We start from the raw sequence: 16,234 nt of genomic DNA, 5'->3' as shown, positions 1-16,234 counted from the left end.
TACTGCAAGTGGATATTTGGAGACCTTTGAGCCCTTTGGTGGAAAAGGAAATATCTTCACATAAAAATTAGACAGAAGCATTCTGAGAAATTTCTTTGTGATGTTTGCATTCATCTCACAGAGTTGAACCTTTTTTTTGATTGAGCAGTTTTGAAACACTCTTTTTGTAAAATCTGCAAGTGGATGTCTGGAGCGCATTGGGGCCTATGGTGGAAAAGGAAACATCTTCACATAAAAACTACACAGAAGTAATCTGAGAAACTTCTTTCTGATGTGCGCATTCAACTCACAGAGTTGAAACATTCTTTTGATTGAGCAGTTTTGAAGCACACTTTCTGTAGAATCTGCAAGTGGATATTTGGAGAGATTTGAGGCCTACAGTGGAAAGGGAAATACCTTCATATAAAAACTTGACAGAGGCTTTCTGAGAAGCTGGCTTTAATGTATACATTCATCTCACACAGTTGAACTTTTCTTTTGTTTAAGCAGTATTGAAACACTCTTTTTATAGAATCTGCAGGTGGATACTTGGAGGGCTTTGAGGTCTATGGTGGAAAAGGAAATATCCTCACATAAAAACAAGACAGAAGCATTCTGAGAAATTTCCTTGTGATGTGTGTATTCAGCTGACACAGTTGAACCATTATTTTGATTGAGCAGTATGGAGACAATCTTTTGGTAGTTTCTGAAACTGGATACTTGGAGCGCTTTGAGGCCTATGGTGGAAAAGGAAATATCTTCACATAAAAACTAGACAGAAGCATTCTGAGAAACTTCTTTGTGAAGTGTGCATTCAATTCATAGAGTTGAAACTTTCTTTAGGTTGAGCAGTTTTGAAACACTCTTTTTGTAGAATCTGCAAGTGGATATTTGGAGCACTTTGTGGCCTCTAGTGGAAAACAAAATATCTTCACATAAATACTACAAAGAAGCATTCTGAGAAACTTCTTTGTGACGTGCACATTCATCTCACAGAGTTGAACCTTTCTTTTGATTGAGCAGTTTTGAAACACTCCTTTTGTAGAGTCTGAAAGAGCTTATTTGCAGTGCTTTGGGTGCTAAGGTGGAAAATAAATACCTTAACATAAAAACTAGACAGAAGCATTCACAGAACCTTGTTTGTGATGTGTGCATTCATCGCACAGAGTGGAACTTTACTTTTGATTGAGCAGTTTTGAAACACTATTTTTGTAGAATCTGCAAGTGGATATTTGGAGCGTTTTGAGGCCTAAGGTGGAAAAGGTAATATCTTCACATAAAAACTAGATAGAAGTATTCTGAGAAACATCTTAGTGATGTGTGCATTCATCTCACAGAGTAGAACCTTTCTATATATTGAGGAGTTTTGAAACCCTCTTTTTATGGATTCTGCATGTGGGTATTTGGGGTGCTTTGCAGCCCATGGTGAAAAAGGAAATATCTTTACATAAAAACTAGACAGAAGCATTCTGAGAGACTTCTTTGTGATGTTTGCATTCATCTCACAGAGTTGAACCTTACTTTTGATTGAGCAGTTTTGAAACACTCTTTTTGTAGAATCTGCAACTTGATATTTTTAGCAATTTGTGGCGTATGGTGGAAAAGGAAATAACTTCACACAGAAACTAGACAAAAGTGTTCTGAGAAACTTCTTAGTGATATGTGCATTCAACTCACAGAGTTGAACCTTTCTTTTGATTGAGCAGTTTAGAAACACACTTTTTGTAGAAACTGCAAGTGGATATTTGGAGAGATTTGCAGCCTATGGTGAAAAAGGAAATATTTTAACATATAAACTAGACAGAAGCATTCTGAGAAACCTCTTTATAATGTGTGCATTCATCTCACAAAGTTGAAATTTTCTTTTGATTCAATAGTTTTGAAACACTCCTTTGTAGAATCTGCAAGTGGTTATTTCAAATGCTTTGAGGTCTTTGGTGGAAAAGGAAATATCTTCATTTAAAAGCTAAACAGAAGCATTCTGAGAAACTTCATTGTGATGTGTGCCTTCATCTCACAGAGTTGAAACTTTCTTTTGATAGAGCAGTTTTCAAACACTCTTTTTGGAGGGTCTGCAAGTGGATATTTCGATCGATTTGAGGCCTACGATGGAAAAGGAAACATCTTCACTTAAAAACAAGACAGAGGCATTCTGAGAAATTTCTTTGTGATGTGTGCATTCATCTCACAATGTTGAACACTGCTTTAGATACAGCAGTTTTGAAACACTCTTTTTGTAGAATCTGCAAATAGATAGGGGCCTAAGGTGCAAAAGAAATATCTTCACATAAACACCAGACAGAAGCATTCTGAGACACAACTTTGTGATGTGTGCATTCATCTCTCCAGGCTCAACCTTTAATTTGATTGAGCAGATTTGAAACACTCTTTTTGTAGAACCTGCAAGTGGATATTTCGAGTTCTTTGTGGCCTCTAGTGGAAAGGGGAATATCTTCACATGATAATTAGACAGAAGCATTCTGAGAAACTTCTTTGTGATGTGTGCATTCATCTCACAGATTTAAACGATTATTTTGATTGAGCAGTTTTGAAACACTCTTTTTGTAGAATCTGCAAGTTGATAATTGGAGTGCTCTGAGGCCTATGGTGGAAAAGGAAATATCTTCACATAAAAACTAGACAGAAGCATTCTGAGAAACTTCTTTGTGATGTGTTCATTCATCTCATGGAGTTGAGCCTTTCTTTTGATTGAGCAGTTTTGAAATACTCTTTTTGTAGAATTTGCAAGTGGATATTTTGAGGGCATTGAGACCTATGGTGGAAAAGGAAATATCTTCACACAAAAATTAGAAACATTCTGAGAATCTGCTCTGTGATGTGTGTGTTCATCTCACAGAGTTGAAGATTTCTTTTGACTGAGCAGTTTTGAAACACTCTTTATAGAATCTGCTGGGGATATTTGGAAAGCTTTGGGGCCAATGGTGGAAAATGAAATATCTTCACATAAAAACTACACAGAAGCTTTCTGAGAAACTTCTTTGTGATGTGTGCATTCATCTCACAGAGGTGAACTTTTCTTTTGATTGAGCGGTTTTGAAAAACTCTTTTTGCAGAATCTGCAAATGTGTATTTGGAGCGCTTTGTAGACTATTGTGGAAAAGGAACTATCTTCACATAAAATCTAGGCAGAAGCATTCTGAAAAACCTCTTTGTGATGTGTGCATTCATCTCACAGAATTGAACCTCTCTTTTCATTGAACAGTTTTGAAACACTCTTTTTGTGGAATCTGTAAATGGATATTTGGAGCGCTTTGAGGCCTATGGTGGAAAAGAAATATCTTCACATAAAAACTTCACAGAAGAATCTGAGAAACTTCTCCATGATGTGCACTTTCATCTCACACAGTTCAAACTTTCTTTTGATTGAGCAGCTTTTAAACCCTCTATTTGTAGAATCTGCAATTGGAGACTTAGAGTTCTTTGAGTCCTATGGTGGAAAAGGAAATGTCTTCACATAAAAACTACACAGAAGCATTCTGAGATACTCCTTTGTGATGTGTGCATTCATCTTACAGTGTTGAACGTTTCTTTTGATTGAGTAGTTTTGAAACCTCTTTTTGTAGAATCTGCAAGTGGATATTTGGAGTGCTTTGAGGCCTATGGTAGAAAAGGAAATATCTTCACTTAAAAATGACACAGAAGCATTATAAGAAATATCTTTCTGATGAGTGCATTCAACTCACAGAGTTGAACCTTTCTTTAGATTGAGGAGCTTGAAACACTCTTTCTTTAGAGTCTGCAACTGTATATTTGGAGCGTTTTGTGGCCTATGTTGGAAAAGGAAATTTCTTCAAATAAAAGGTAGACAAAAGCACTCTGTGAAACTTCTTTGTGATGTATGCATTCATCTCACAGATTTCAACCTCTCTTTTGATTGAGAAGTTTTCAAACACTCTTTTTGTTGAATCTGCAAGTGGATATTTGGAGTGCTTTGAGGCCTACGGTGGAGAAGAAAATATTTTCACATAAAAATTAGAGAGAAGCATTCTGACAAATTTCTTTGTGATGTGTGCATTCATCTCAGAGAGTTGAACCTTTCTTTTGTTTGAGCAGTTTTGAAACACTCTTTTTGTAGTACCTGCAAGCAGATATTTTGAGTAATTTCAGGCCTCTGGTGGAAAAGGAAATACCGTCACATAAAAGCTAGACAGAAGCATTCTGAGTAGCTTCTTTGTGATGTGCGCATTCATTTCACAGAGTTCAACCTTTCTTTTGATTGAGCAGTTTTGAAACACACTTTTTGTGCAATCTGAAAGTGGATATTTGGAGCCCTTTGGGGCCTATGGTGGAAAAGGAATTATCTTCCCAATAAACTAGACAGAATCATTCTAAGAAAATACTTTGCCATGTGTGCATTCATCTCTCAGAGTTGAATCTTTCTTTTGATTGAGCAGTTTTGAATCACTCCTTTTGTAGAATCTGCAAGTGGATATTTGGAGCACCTTACGGACTATTGTGGAAAAGGAAAAATCTTCTCATAAAAACAAGACAGAAACATTCTGAGAAACTACTTTGTGATGTCTGGTTTCAACTCACAGAGTTGAAACTTTATTTTGTTTGAGCAGTTTTGAAACACATTTTTTGTAGACTCTGCAAGTGGATATGAGGAGCACTTTGTGGCCTAAGGTGGAAAAAGAAATATCTTCACATAAAAACTGGACAGAAGCATTCTGAGAAACTTCTTTTTGATGTGTGCATTCATCTCACCGACTTGAAAATTTCTTTTTATTCAGCATTTTTGAAACATTCTTTTTGTACAATCTGCAAGTGGATACTTGGAGAGCTTTCAGACCTATGTTGGAAACGGAAATATCTTCACATGAAAACTAGACAAAAGCATTTGGACAAACATCTATGTGATATTTGCCTTCATCTCACAGAGTCGAACTTTTCTTTTGATTGAGCAGTTTTTAAACTATCTATTTGAAGAATCTGAAAGTGGATATTTGAAGATCTCTGAGGTCAATGCTGAAAAAGGAAATATCTTCATATAAAGATCAGACAGAAGCAGTCTGGGAAACTTCTTTTTATTGTGTGCATTCATCCCAAAGAGTTGACCATTTCTATTTATTGAGCAGTTTTCAAACACTGTTTTTTTAGAATCTGCAAGTGGATATTTGGAGCACTTTGAGCCCTTTGGTGGAAAAGGAAATATCTTCACATAAAAATTAGACAGAAGCATTCTGAGAAACTTCTTTGTGATGTTTGCGTTCATCTCATAGAGTTGAACCTTTCTTCTGATAGAGCAGTTTTGAAACACTCTTTTTGTAGAATCTGCAGGTGGATGTTTGGAGTGCATTGGGGCCTATGGAGGAAAAGGAAACATCTTCAAATAAAAACTACACAGTAGTAATCTGAGAAACTTCTTTGTGCTGTTCACATTCAACTCACAGAGTTGAAACTTTCTTTTGATTGACCAGTTTTGAAACAGTCTTTTTGTAGTATCTGCAAATGGATATTTGGAGTGGATTGAGGCCTATGGTGGAAAAGGAAATATTTTCACGTAAAAACTTGACAGAAGCATTCTGAGAAACTTTTTTGTGATGTGTGCATTCATCTCACAGAGTTGAAACCTTCTTTTGATTGAGCAGTTTTGAAACAGTCCTTTTGTACAATCCACAAGTGGATGTTTGGAGCCCCTTAGGGCCTATGGTGAAAAAGGAAATATCGTCCCATAAAAACTAAACATGAGAATTCTGAGAAACTTCTTTGTGATATTTGCATTCATCTCTCAGTGTTGAATCTTTTTTTTAATTGAGCAGTGTTGAAACACTGTTTTTCTACAATCTGCAAGTGGATATTTGGAGTGCTTTGAGGTCTATGGTGGAAAAGGAAATGTCTTCACGTGAAAACTAGACTGAAGCTTTCTGAGAAAGTTCTTTGTGATGTGTGCATTCAACCCACAAGGTTGAACCTTTATTTTGATTGAGCAGTTTTAAAACACAGTTTTTGTTGAATCTGCAAGTGGATATTTTGCATGATATGCAACATTTACTGGAAAAGGAATATCTTCACATAAATACTTGACAGGAGCATTCAGAGAAACTACTTTGTGATGTGTGTATTCATCTCACACAGTTGAACCTTTCTATTAATTAAGCAGTTTTGAAGCACTCTTTTTGTAGAATCTGCAAGTGGTGATTGGAGCACTTTGAGGCCTATGTTGCAAAAGGAAATATCTTCACGTAAAAACTAGACAAAAGCATTCTGAGAAAGTTCTTTGTGATGTGTACATTCATCTCACAGAGTTGAAACTTTCTTTTGATTGAGCAGTTTTGAAACACTCTTTTTGTAGAATCTGAAAGTGCATATATGGATCGCTTTGAGTCCTGCAGTAGAAAAGGAAATATCTTCACATAAAAACAAGACAGAAGCATTCTGAGAAACCTCTTTGTGATGTGTGCATTGATCTCACAGTGTTGAACCTTTCTTTTGATTGAGCAGTTTTAAAACACTCTTTTTGTAGAATCTGCAATTGGATATTTGGAGCGTTTCAGGCCCATGGAGGAAAAGCAATTATCTTCACATAAAAACTAGACAGAAGTATTCTAAGAAATTTTTTTGTGATGTGTGCGTTCATCTCACAGAATTTAACCTTCCTTTTGACTGAGCAGTTTTTAAACACTCTATTTGTAGAATCTGCATGTGGATATTTGGAGCACCTTGAAGTCCATGGTGGAAAAGGATATATCTTCATATAAAAATTAGACAGAAGCATTTTGAGAAACTTCTTACTGATGTGTGTGTTCATCTCACAGAGTTGAAGATTTCTTTTGGTAGAACAGTTTTGAAACACTCTTTTTGTTGAATCTGCCTTTGGATGTTTGGAGCACTTTGGGGCCTATGATGGAAAAGGAAATATCTTCACATAAAAACTACTCAGAAATAATCTGAGAAACTTCTTTGTGATGTGTGCATTCAACTCACAGAATGGAATCTTTCCTTTGATTGATCAGTTTTGAAACGCTCTTTTTGTAGCATCTTCAAATGTATATTTGGTGCAGATTCAGGCATACGGTGGAAAAGGACATATCTTCACATAAATACTAGACAGAAGCATTCTGAGAAACTTATTTGTGATGAGTGTATTCAACTCACAGAGTTAAAACTTTCTTTTGATTGAGCAGTTTTGAAACACACTTTTGCAGAATCTGCCTGTTTATGTTTGCAGATCTTTGGGGCCTAATGTGGAAAAGGAAATATCTTCAGAAAAACTAAACAGAAGCATTCTGAAAAACTCCCTTTTGATGTGTGCATTCAATTCACAGAGTTGAACATTTCTTTTGATTGAGGAGTTTTGAAACACTCTTTTTGTGGTATCTGCCAACGGATATTTGGAGGAGATTGAGGCCTATAGTGGAAAACGACATATCTTCACATAAATACCAGAAAGAAGCATTCTGAGAAACTTATTTGTGATGTGTGTATTTAACTCACAGGGTTGAAACTATCTTTTGATTAAGCAGTTTTGAAGCACTCTTCTTGTAGAATCTGCAGAAGGATATTTGGAGCGCTTTGAGGCCTATGGTGGAAAAGGAAGTATCTTCATATAAAAACTTGACAGAAGCATTCTGAGAAACTTCTTTTTGATGTGTGCATTCATGTCACAGAGCTGAACCCTTCTTTTGATTGAGCAGTTTTGAAACAGTCCTTTTGTAGGATCTGCAAGGGGATGTTTTGTGAGCCATGGGGCCTATGGTGGAAAAGGAAATATCTTCACATAAAAACTAAGCAGGAGCATTCTGAGAAACTTCTTTGTGATGTTTGCATTCATCTCACAGAGTTGAATCTTTCTTTTAATTGACCATTGTTGAAACACTCTTTTTGTACAATCTGCAAGTGAATACTTGGAGTGCTTTGAGGCCTATGGTGGAAAAGACATATCTTCACATACGAAGTACACAGAAGCACTCTAAGAAACTTCTTTGTGATGTGTGCATTCACCTCACAGTGTTGAACCTTTCTTTTGATTGAGCAGTTGTGAAACACTGTTTTTGTAGAAACTGCAATTGGATATTTAGAGTACTTTGAGACCTATGTTGAAAAAGGTAATATCTTCACATAAAAAAGAGACAGAAGAATTCTGACAAACTTCTTTGTGATGTGTGCATTCATCTCACAGAATTGAATTTATCTTTTGATTGATCAGTTTTGAAACACTCTTTTTGTAGAAAGTGCAAGTGGATATTTGGAGCGCTTTGCGGCTTATGGTGGAAAAGAAATATATTCACATAAAAACTAGAAGGAAGCATTCTGAGAAACTTCTTTGTGATGTGTGCAGTCATCTCACAGAGTTGAACCTTTCTTTTTATTGAGCACTTTTGCAACACTCTCTTTGTAAAACCTGCAAGGGGATTTTTAGAGCGCTTTGAGGCCTATGGTGGAAAAGGAAATATTTTCCCATAAAAACTACACAGAAGCATTCTGAGAAACTTCTTTTTGATGTCTGCATTCTACTAACAGAGATGAAGCTTTCTTTTGACAGAGCAGTTTTGAAGCACTCTTTTTGTAGATTCTGCAAGTGGATATTTTGAGTGCTTTGCCACCTGTGGTGGGAAGGAATATATCTTTACATAAAAACTAGACAGAAGCATTCTGAGAAACTACTTTGTGATGTGTGCATTCATATCTCAGAGTTGAACCTTACTGTCAATTGAGCAGTTTGGATATACTGTTTTTGTAGAATCTGTAAGTGGGTATTTGGAGCCCTTTGCTTCTTACAGTGGAAAAGGAAATATCTTCACATAAAAACTAGAAAGAAGCATTCTGAGAAACTTCTTTGTGATGTGTGCATTCATCTCACAGAGTTGAACCTTTCTTTTGATTGAGCAGCTTTGAAAAACTCTTTTTGTAGAATCTGCAAGTGGATATTTGGAGCTCTTTGTGACCTATAGTCAAAAAGGTGATATCTTCACATGAAAACTAAACAGAAAATTTCTGAGAAAATTATTTCTGATGTGTGCTTTAATCTCACAGTGTTGAAACTTTCTTTTGATTTGTCACTTTGGAATCAGTCTTTTCGTAGAATCTGCAAGTGGATATTTGGAGCGCTTTGAGACCTATGGTGAAAAAGAAATATCTTCACATAAAAAATAGACAGAAGCATTCTGAGAAACTTCTTTTTGAAGTGTGCATTCATTTAACAGACTTGAACCTTTGTATTGATTGAGTAGTTTGGAAACAGTCGTTTTGTAGACTCTGTAGAGGGATATTTGTCAGACCACTGAAGCCTCTGGGGAAATAGGAAATATCTTCAGATAAGAACTAGACAGAAACATTCTGAGAAACGACCTTCCGATGTGTGTATTCATCTCACAGATTTGAACCTTTCTTTTGATTGAGCAGTTTGGAAACTGTCTTTCTGTACTATCTGCAAATGGATATTTGGCATGCTTTGAGGCATACGTTGAAAAAGGAAATATATTCACATAAAAACTTGACAGAAGCATTCTGAGGAACTTCTTTTTTATGTGTGCATTCATTTCACAGTGCTGAACCTTTCTTTTGATTGAGTAGTTTTGAAACACTCTTCTTGTAGTATCTACAAGTGGATATTTGTAGTACTTGGGACCTACAGAGGAAAGGATATATCTTCACCTAAAACCTAGACAGAAGCATTCTGAGAAACTTCTCTGTGATTTTTGCATTAATCTCACCGAGTTCAACCTTTTTTTTTCTGATTGAGCAGTTTGGAAACCCTCTTTTAATAGAATCTGCACGTGTATATTTGGAGCGCTTTGTAGCCTATAGTGGAAAAGAAATAACTTCACGTAAAAACTAGACAGCAGCATTCTGAGGAACTTCCTGTGACTTGTGTGTTCATCTCACAGAATTGAATCTTTCTTTTGATTGAGCAGTTTGGAAACGTTCCTTTTGTAGAATTTGCAAGTGGATATTTGGAGGGCTTTGCAGACTACAGTGGAAAGAGAAATATCTTCACATTAAAACTAGACAGAAGCATTCTGAGAAACTTCTTTGTGATGTGTACATTCATATCACAGACGTAAACCTTTCTTTTGATGGAGCAGTTTGGAAACAGTCGTTTTGTACAATCTGCAAAGGGACATTTGTGAACCTATTGAGGCCTCTGGGACAATAGGAAATATCTTCACATAAAAACTAGACAGAAACTTTCTGAGAAACCTCCTTGTGTTGTGTGTGTTCATCTCACAGAGTTGAAACTTTCTTTTGATTGAGAAGTTTTGAAACACTCTTTTTATAGAATCTGCAAGTGGATAGTTGGAGTGCTTTGCACCTTATAGTTGAAAAGGAAATATCTTCACGTAAAAACTAGACAGAAGCATTCAGATAAACTTCTTTGTGATGTGTGCATTCATCTCACAGAGCTGAACCCTTCTTTATTTTGAAAAGTTTCAAAGAAGTCGTTTTCCAGAATCTGCAAAGGGATATTTTGGAGCCCTTTGTGGCCTCTAGGGAAACCGAACATAATTTCACATAAAAAATAGACAGAAACTTTCTGAGAGATTTCTTTGCAATGTGTACCTTCTTCTTACAGAGCTGAAGCTTACTTTTGATTGAGCAGTTTGGAAACAGTTTTTTGCAGAATTGGCAAATGGATATTTGGAGTTCTTTGCGGCCTCTGGTGGAAAAGGAAATATCTTTACATAAAAACTAGAGAGAAGCATTCTGAGAAACATCTTTGAGGTGTGTGCATTCAACTCACAGAGTTGAACCAATCTTTTGATTGAGCAGTTGGAAACTTTCTTTTTGTAGTATCTACAAATGTATGTTTGGAACGCTTAGAGGACTATATTTGAAAAGGAAGTATCTTCACATAAAAACTAGACAGAAGCATTCTGAGAAACTTCTTAGTGATGTGTGCATTCATCTGGGGGAGTTGAAAGACTCCTTTGATTGAGCAGTTTGGAAACAATCTTTTTGTAGTATCTGCATGTGGATATTTGGAGCGCTTTGTGGCCAATGATGGAAAAGGAAATATCTTCACACAAAAGCTAGACTGAAGCATTCTGAGAAATTTCTGTGTGATGTGTGCATTCATCCCACAGAGTTGGAACTTTCTTTTCATTGAACAGTTTCAAAACACTCTTTCTGTAGAATCTTCAAGTGGATATTTGGAGAGCTTTGCAGCCTCTTCTGGAAAAGGAAATATCTTCACATAAAAATTAGACAGAAACATTCTGAGAACCTTCTTTTTGATGGGTGCATTCATCTCACCACGTTGAACGTTTCCTTTGATTCAGCAATTTTGAAACACTCTTTTTGTAGAATCTGCAATTGGATATTGCAGCGCTTTGAGGCCTATGTTCAAAAGGAAATATCTTCACATAAAAACTAGACAGAAGCATTCTGAGAAACTTCATTGTGATGGATACATTTTTCTCACAGACTTGAAGCATTCTTTTGATTGAGTAGTTTTGAAACACTCTTTTTGTAGAATCTGCAGGTGGACATTTGGAGTGCTTTGAGGCCTACAGTGGAAAAGGAAGTACCTTAACATAAAAATTAGACAGAAGCATTCTGAAAAACTTCTTTGTGATGTTTGCATTCATCTCACAGAGTTGAACCTTTCTTTTGATAATGCAGTTTTGAAACATTCTTTTTGTAGAATCTGCAAGTGGATATTTGGAGCGATTGGTGGCCTACGATGGAAAAGGAAATATCTTCACATAAAAACTAGACAGAAGCATTCTGAGAAACTTCTTTCTGATGTGTTCATTCAACTCACAGAGTTGAACAACTGTTTTGTTAGAGCAGTTTGGAAATAGTCATTTTGTAGTATCTGCAAATCGATATTTGGAGTGCTTTAAGGCCTGTGGTGGAAAAGGAAAAATCTTCACGTAAAAATTGGACAAAAGCATTCTGAGAAATTTCTTTGTGATGTGTGCATTTCTCTCACAGATTTGAACATTTCTTTTGATTTAGCAGTTTTGAAACACTCTTTTTGTGGTATCTGAAATTGGATATTTCGAGCGCTTTGCAGATTCCAGTGGAAAAGGAAATATCTTCACATAGAAACTCGACAGAAGCATTCTGAGAAACTGCTTTGTGATGTGTGCATTCATCTCACCGAGTTCAAACTTTCTTTTTATTGACCAGTTTTGAAATACTCTTTTTGTTGAATCTGTAAGTGGATATTTGTTGTTATTAGAGGCCTTTTTTGAAAAAGGAAATATCTTCATATAAAAACTAGACAGAAGTATTCTGAGAAACTTCTTAGTGATGTGTGTATTCATCTCACAGAGTTAAACCACACTTTTGATTGAGCAGTTTGGAAACAGACTTTTTGTAGTATCTGCATGTGGATATTTAGAGCACTTTGATGCCTATGGTGGAAAAGGAAATACCTTAACATAGAAATTAGAAAGAAGGATTCTGAGAAATTTCTTTCTGTTGTCTGCATTCATCTCACAGAGTTGAACCTTTCCTTTGATTGAACATTTTTGAAACACTCTTTTTGTAGTATCTGCAAGTGGATATTTGGAGTGCTGTGAGGCCTATGGTGGAAAAGGACATATCTTCACATAAGAACTGTAAAGCAGGTTTCCTAAAAACAGCCTTGTGATGTGTGCATTCATCTCACAGAGGTAAGGGTTTATTTTCTCTGTTCAGTCTGGAAAATCTCTTCTTCTACAATCTGAAAAGGGGTATTTTTGAGCACTTTGAGGCCTATGTTGACAAAGGAAATATCTTCAAATACAAAGTAAAAAGAAAGTTTCTCAGATACTTTTTTGAGATATGTGCATTCATCTCACAGAGTTGAATCTCTCTTTTGATTGAGCAGTTTGGAAATGGCATTTTTACAGAATCTGCAAATGGATATTTTTGAGCACTTTGAGGCCTATGCAGAAAAAGAAGCATCTTCAAAGAAAACTATAAAGAAGGTTTCTAAGAAACTGTTTTGTGATGTCTTCATTCATCTCACAGATGTAAATGATTCTTTTCTTTTATCAGTTGGGAAACTCTGTTTTTTTAGAATCTGCTAAGGGATATTTGTGAGTGCATAGAGCCTTATGGTGAAAAAGGAATTGTCTTCACATAAAAACTAGACAGAAACCTACTGAGAAACTTCTTAGTGATGTGTGCATTCATCTCACAGAATTGAAACTTTCTTTTGATTGAGCAGTTTGGAAACATCTCTTTGTGGAATCTGTAAAGGGATATATCTGAGCACTTTGAGGCCTATGGTGAAAGAGAAAATATGTCCACATAAAAACTAGACTAAAGAATTCTGAGAAACTGCCTTGTAATGTATGCATTCATCTCACAGATTTCAACAATTCTTTTGATTGAGCAGTTGGGAAACCGTCTGTTTGTAGAATCTGCAAAGGTATATTTGTGAGCGCTTTGAGGTCTGTGGTTAAAAGGAAATATCTTCACATAAAAACTATAAACAAGGTTTGTGAACAACCTCTTTGTGATGTGTGCATTCATCTCACAGAGTTGAACCATTCCTTTGACTCAGCAGTTTGGAAAGAGTCTTTTTTTAGGATCTGCAAAGGGATACTTTTGAGCACTTTGAGGCCCGTGGTGAAAAAGGAAACACATTCACATAAAAACAAGATAGAAGCTTTATGAGAAACATCTTTTTGATATGTGTATTCATCCCAGAGAGGTGAACCTTTCTTTTGATGAGCAGTTTGGAAGCAGTATTTTGTAGAATTTCCAAATGGTTATTAGTTAGCACTTTGTGTCCTATGTTGAAAAAGGAATTATCTTTACATAAATACTAGACAGAATATTTCAGAGAAACTGCTTTGTGATGTGTGATATCATCCCACACGGTTAACCATTTCTCTTCATTGAGCAGATTGGAAATTCTGCTCTTGCAAAATCTGCAAAGGGATATTTGTCAGTGCTTTGAGGCCTATGGTGAAAAAGGAATTATCTTCATGTAAAAACTGGACAGAAGCTTTCTGTGAAACAACTTGGAGATGCGAGAATTCATCTCACAGAATTGAAACATCCTTTTGATTGAGCAGTTTGTAAACAGTATTTTGGTAGAATCTGCAAAGGGATATTTGAGATGCTTTGATGCCTATGGTGAAAAAGGAAATATTTTCACATGAAAACTAGAGAAAAGTTTTCTGAGAAACCTCCTTGTGATGTGTGCATTCATCTCACAGATTTGAACCTTTCATTGGATGGAGCAATTTGGATACAGTATTTTTGCAGAATCTGTAAAGGCATATTTTTGAGAACTTTGAGGCTTATGATGAAATAGGAAATATCTTCACATAAAAACTAGACAGAAGCTTCCCAAGAAACTTCTTTGTGATGTGTGCATTCATCTCATAGAGCTCAACCATTCTTTTGATTGAACAGTTTGGAAACAATCTTTTTGTAGAATCTGCAAAGGGATATTTATGAGTGCTTTGAGGCCTATGGTGAAAAAGGAAATATATTCACATAAAAAGTATAAACAAGGTTTCTCAGAAACAGCTTTGTGATGTAAGCATTCATCTCACAGAGGTAAAATTTTCTTTTCTCTGGTCAGTCTGGAAACTCTTCTTGTAGAGTTGGCAAAGGGATATTTGAGTCCTTTGAGGCTTATGGTGAAAAAAGAAATATCTTCACATAAAAATTAGAGAGAGGCTTTCTGAGAAACGTCTTTGTGATGTGGGAATTCATCTCACAAAGATGAAACTTACTTTTGATTGAGCAGTATGGAAACTATCTGTTTGTGGAATCTGCAAAGGGATATTTATGAGCATTTTGACACCAATGGTAAAAAAGGAAAGGTATTCATATAAAAGGTATAAAGAAGGTTTCTTAGAAACAGCTTTGTGATGTGTGCATCGATCTCACAGAGGTAAATGTTTATTTTCTCTGATCAGTCTGGAAACTCTGTTCTTGTAGAATCTGCAAAGGGATATTTGTGAGTGCTTTGAGGCCTATGGTGAAAAAGAAAATATCTTCACATAAAAACTAGACGGAAGAGTTCTTAGTGGCTTCTTTGTGATGGGTGCAATCATTTCACAGAGTTCAACCATTATTTTGATTGAGGAGTCTGGAAACTGCCTTTTTGTAGAATCTGCAAGGGATATTTTTCAGGACTTTGAGTGCTATGGTGAAAAAGGAAATATCTTCACATAAACAATGGACAGAAAATTTCTGAGAAACCTCTTTGTGATGAGTGCATCCATCTCACAGAGTTCAAACATTTATTTGGTTGAGCAGTTGGGAAGACGTCTTTTTGCAGAATCTGCAAAGGGATATTGCTGAGCACTTTGAGGCTTATGGTGAAAAAGGAAATACCTTCACATAAAAACTATAAAGAAGGTTTCTGATAAAATTCTTTGTGATGTATGCATTCATCTCATGGAGTTGAACTATTTTTTTGATTGAGCTGTTTGGAAACAATCTTTTTGTAGAATCTGCAAAGGGATATTTTTGAGCGCTTTGAGTCCTAGGGAGAAAAAAGAAATATCATCACATTAAAAGTATAAAGAAGGTTTCCGAGAAAGAGTTTTGTGATGTGTGCATTCATCTCACAGAGGAAAACATTTGTTTTCTTTGATCAGTCTGGAAATTCTGTTCTTGTAAAATCTGCTAAGGGATATTTGTGAGCAGATGGAGGCCTATGGTGAAAAAGGAAATGTCTTCATATAAAAATTACACAGAAACCTCCTGCAAAACTTCTTAGTGATGTGTGCATTCATCTCACAGATTTGAAACTTTCTTTTCTTTGAGACGTTTGGAAACAGTCTTTTTGTAGAACCTGCAAAAGGCTATTTGGAGCACTTTGAGGCCTATGGTGAAAAAGGAAATATATTCACATGAAAACTAGACTGAAAGTTTCTGAGAAATTTTTGAGGTGTGTGCATTCATCTCACAAAGTTCAATAATTATTTTTACTGAGCAGTTTGGAAACAGTCTTTTTGCAGAATCTGCAAAGAGATATTTGTGAGGGCATTGAGGCCTAAGGTTTAAAAGGAAATATTCACATAAAAACTTAATAGAAGCTTTCTGAGAAACTTCTTTTTGAAATGTGCATTCATCTCACAGAGTTGAAACTTTCCTTTGATGAGCAGTGTGGAAACAGACTTTTTGTAGAATCTGCAAAGGAACAATTTTGAGCACTTTGCATCCAGTGGTGAAAAAGGAAATACCTTCACATGAAAACTAGACAGAATGTTTCTGAGAAACTGCTTTGTGATATGTGCACTCATCTCCCAGATGTTTCTGTTTCTTTTCATTGAGAAGATTTGAAACTCTTTTCTTGTAAAATCTCCAAAGGGATATTTATGAGCCC

This window comes from Pongo pygmaeus, chromosome 13 (assembly GCF_028885625.2).
Source record: "Pongo pygmaeus isolate AG05252 chromosome 13, NHGRI_mPonPyg2-v2.0_pri, whole genome shotgun sequence".
In the NCBI taxonomy this organism is placed as follows: Eukaryota; Metazoa; Chordata; class Mammalia; order Primates; family Hominidae; genus Pongo; species Pongo pygmaeus.
The sequence above is the reverse complement of the archived record's forward strand: the minus strand, read 5'-3'. Positions refer to the sequence as shown.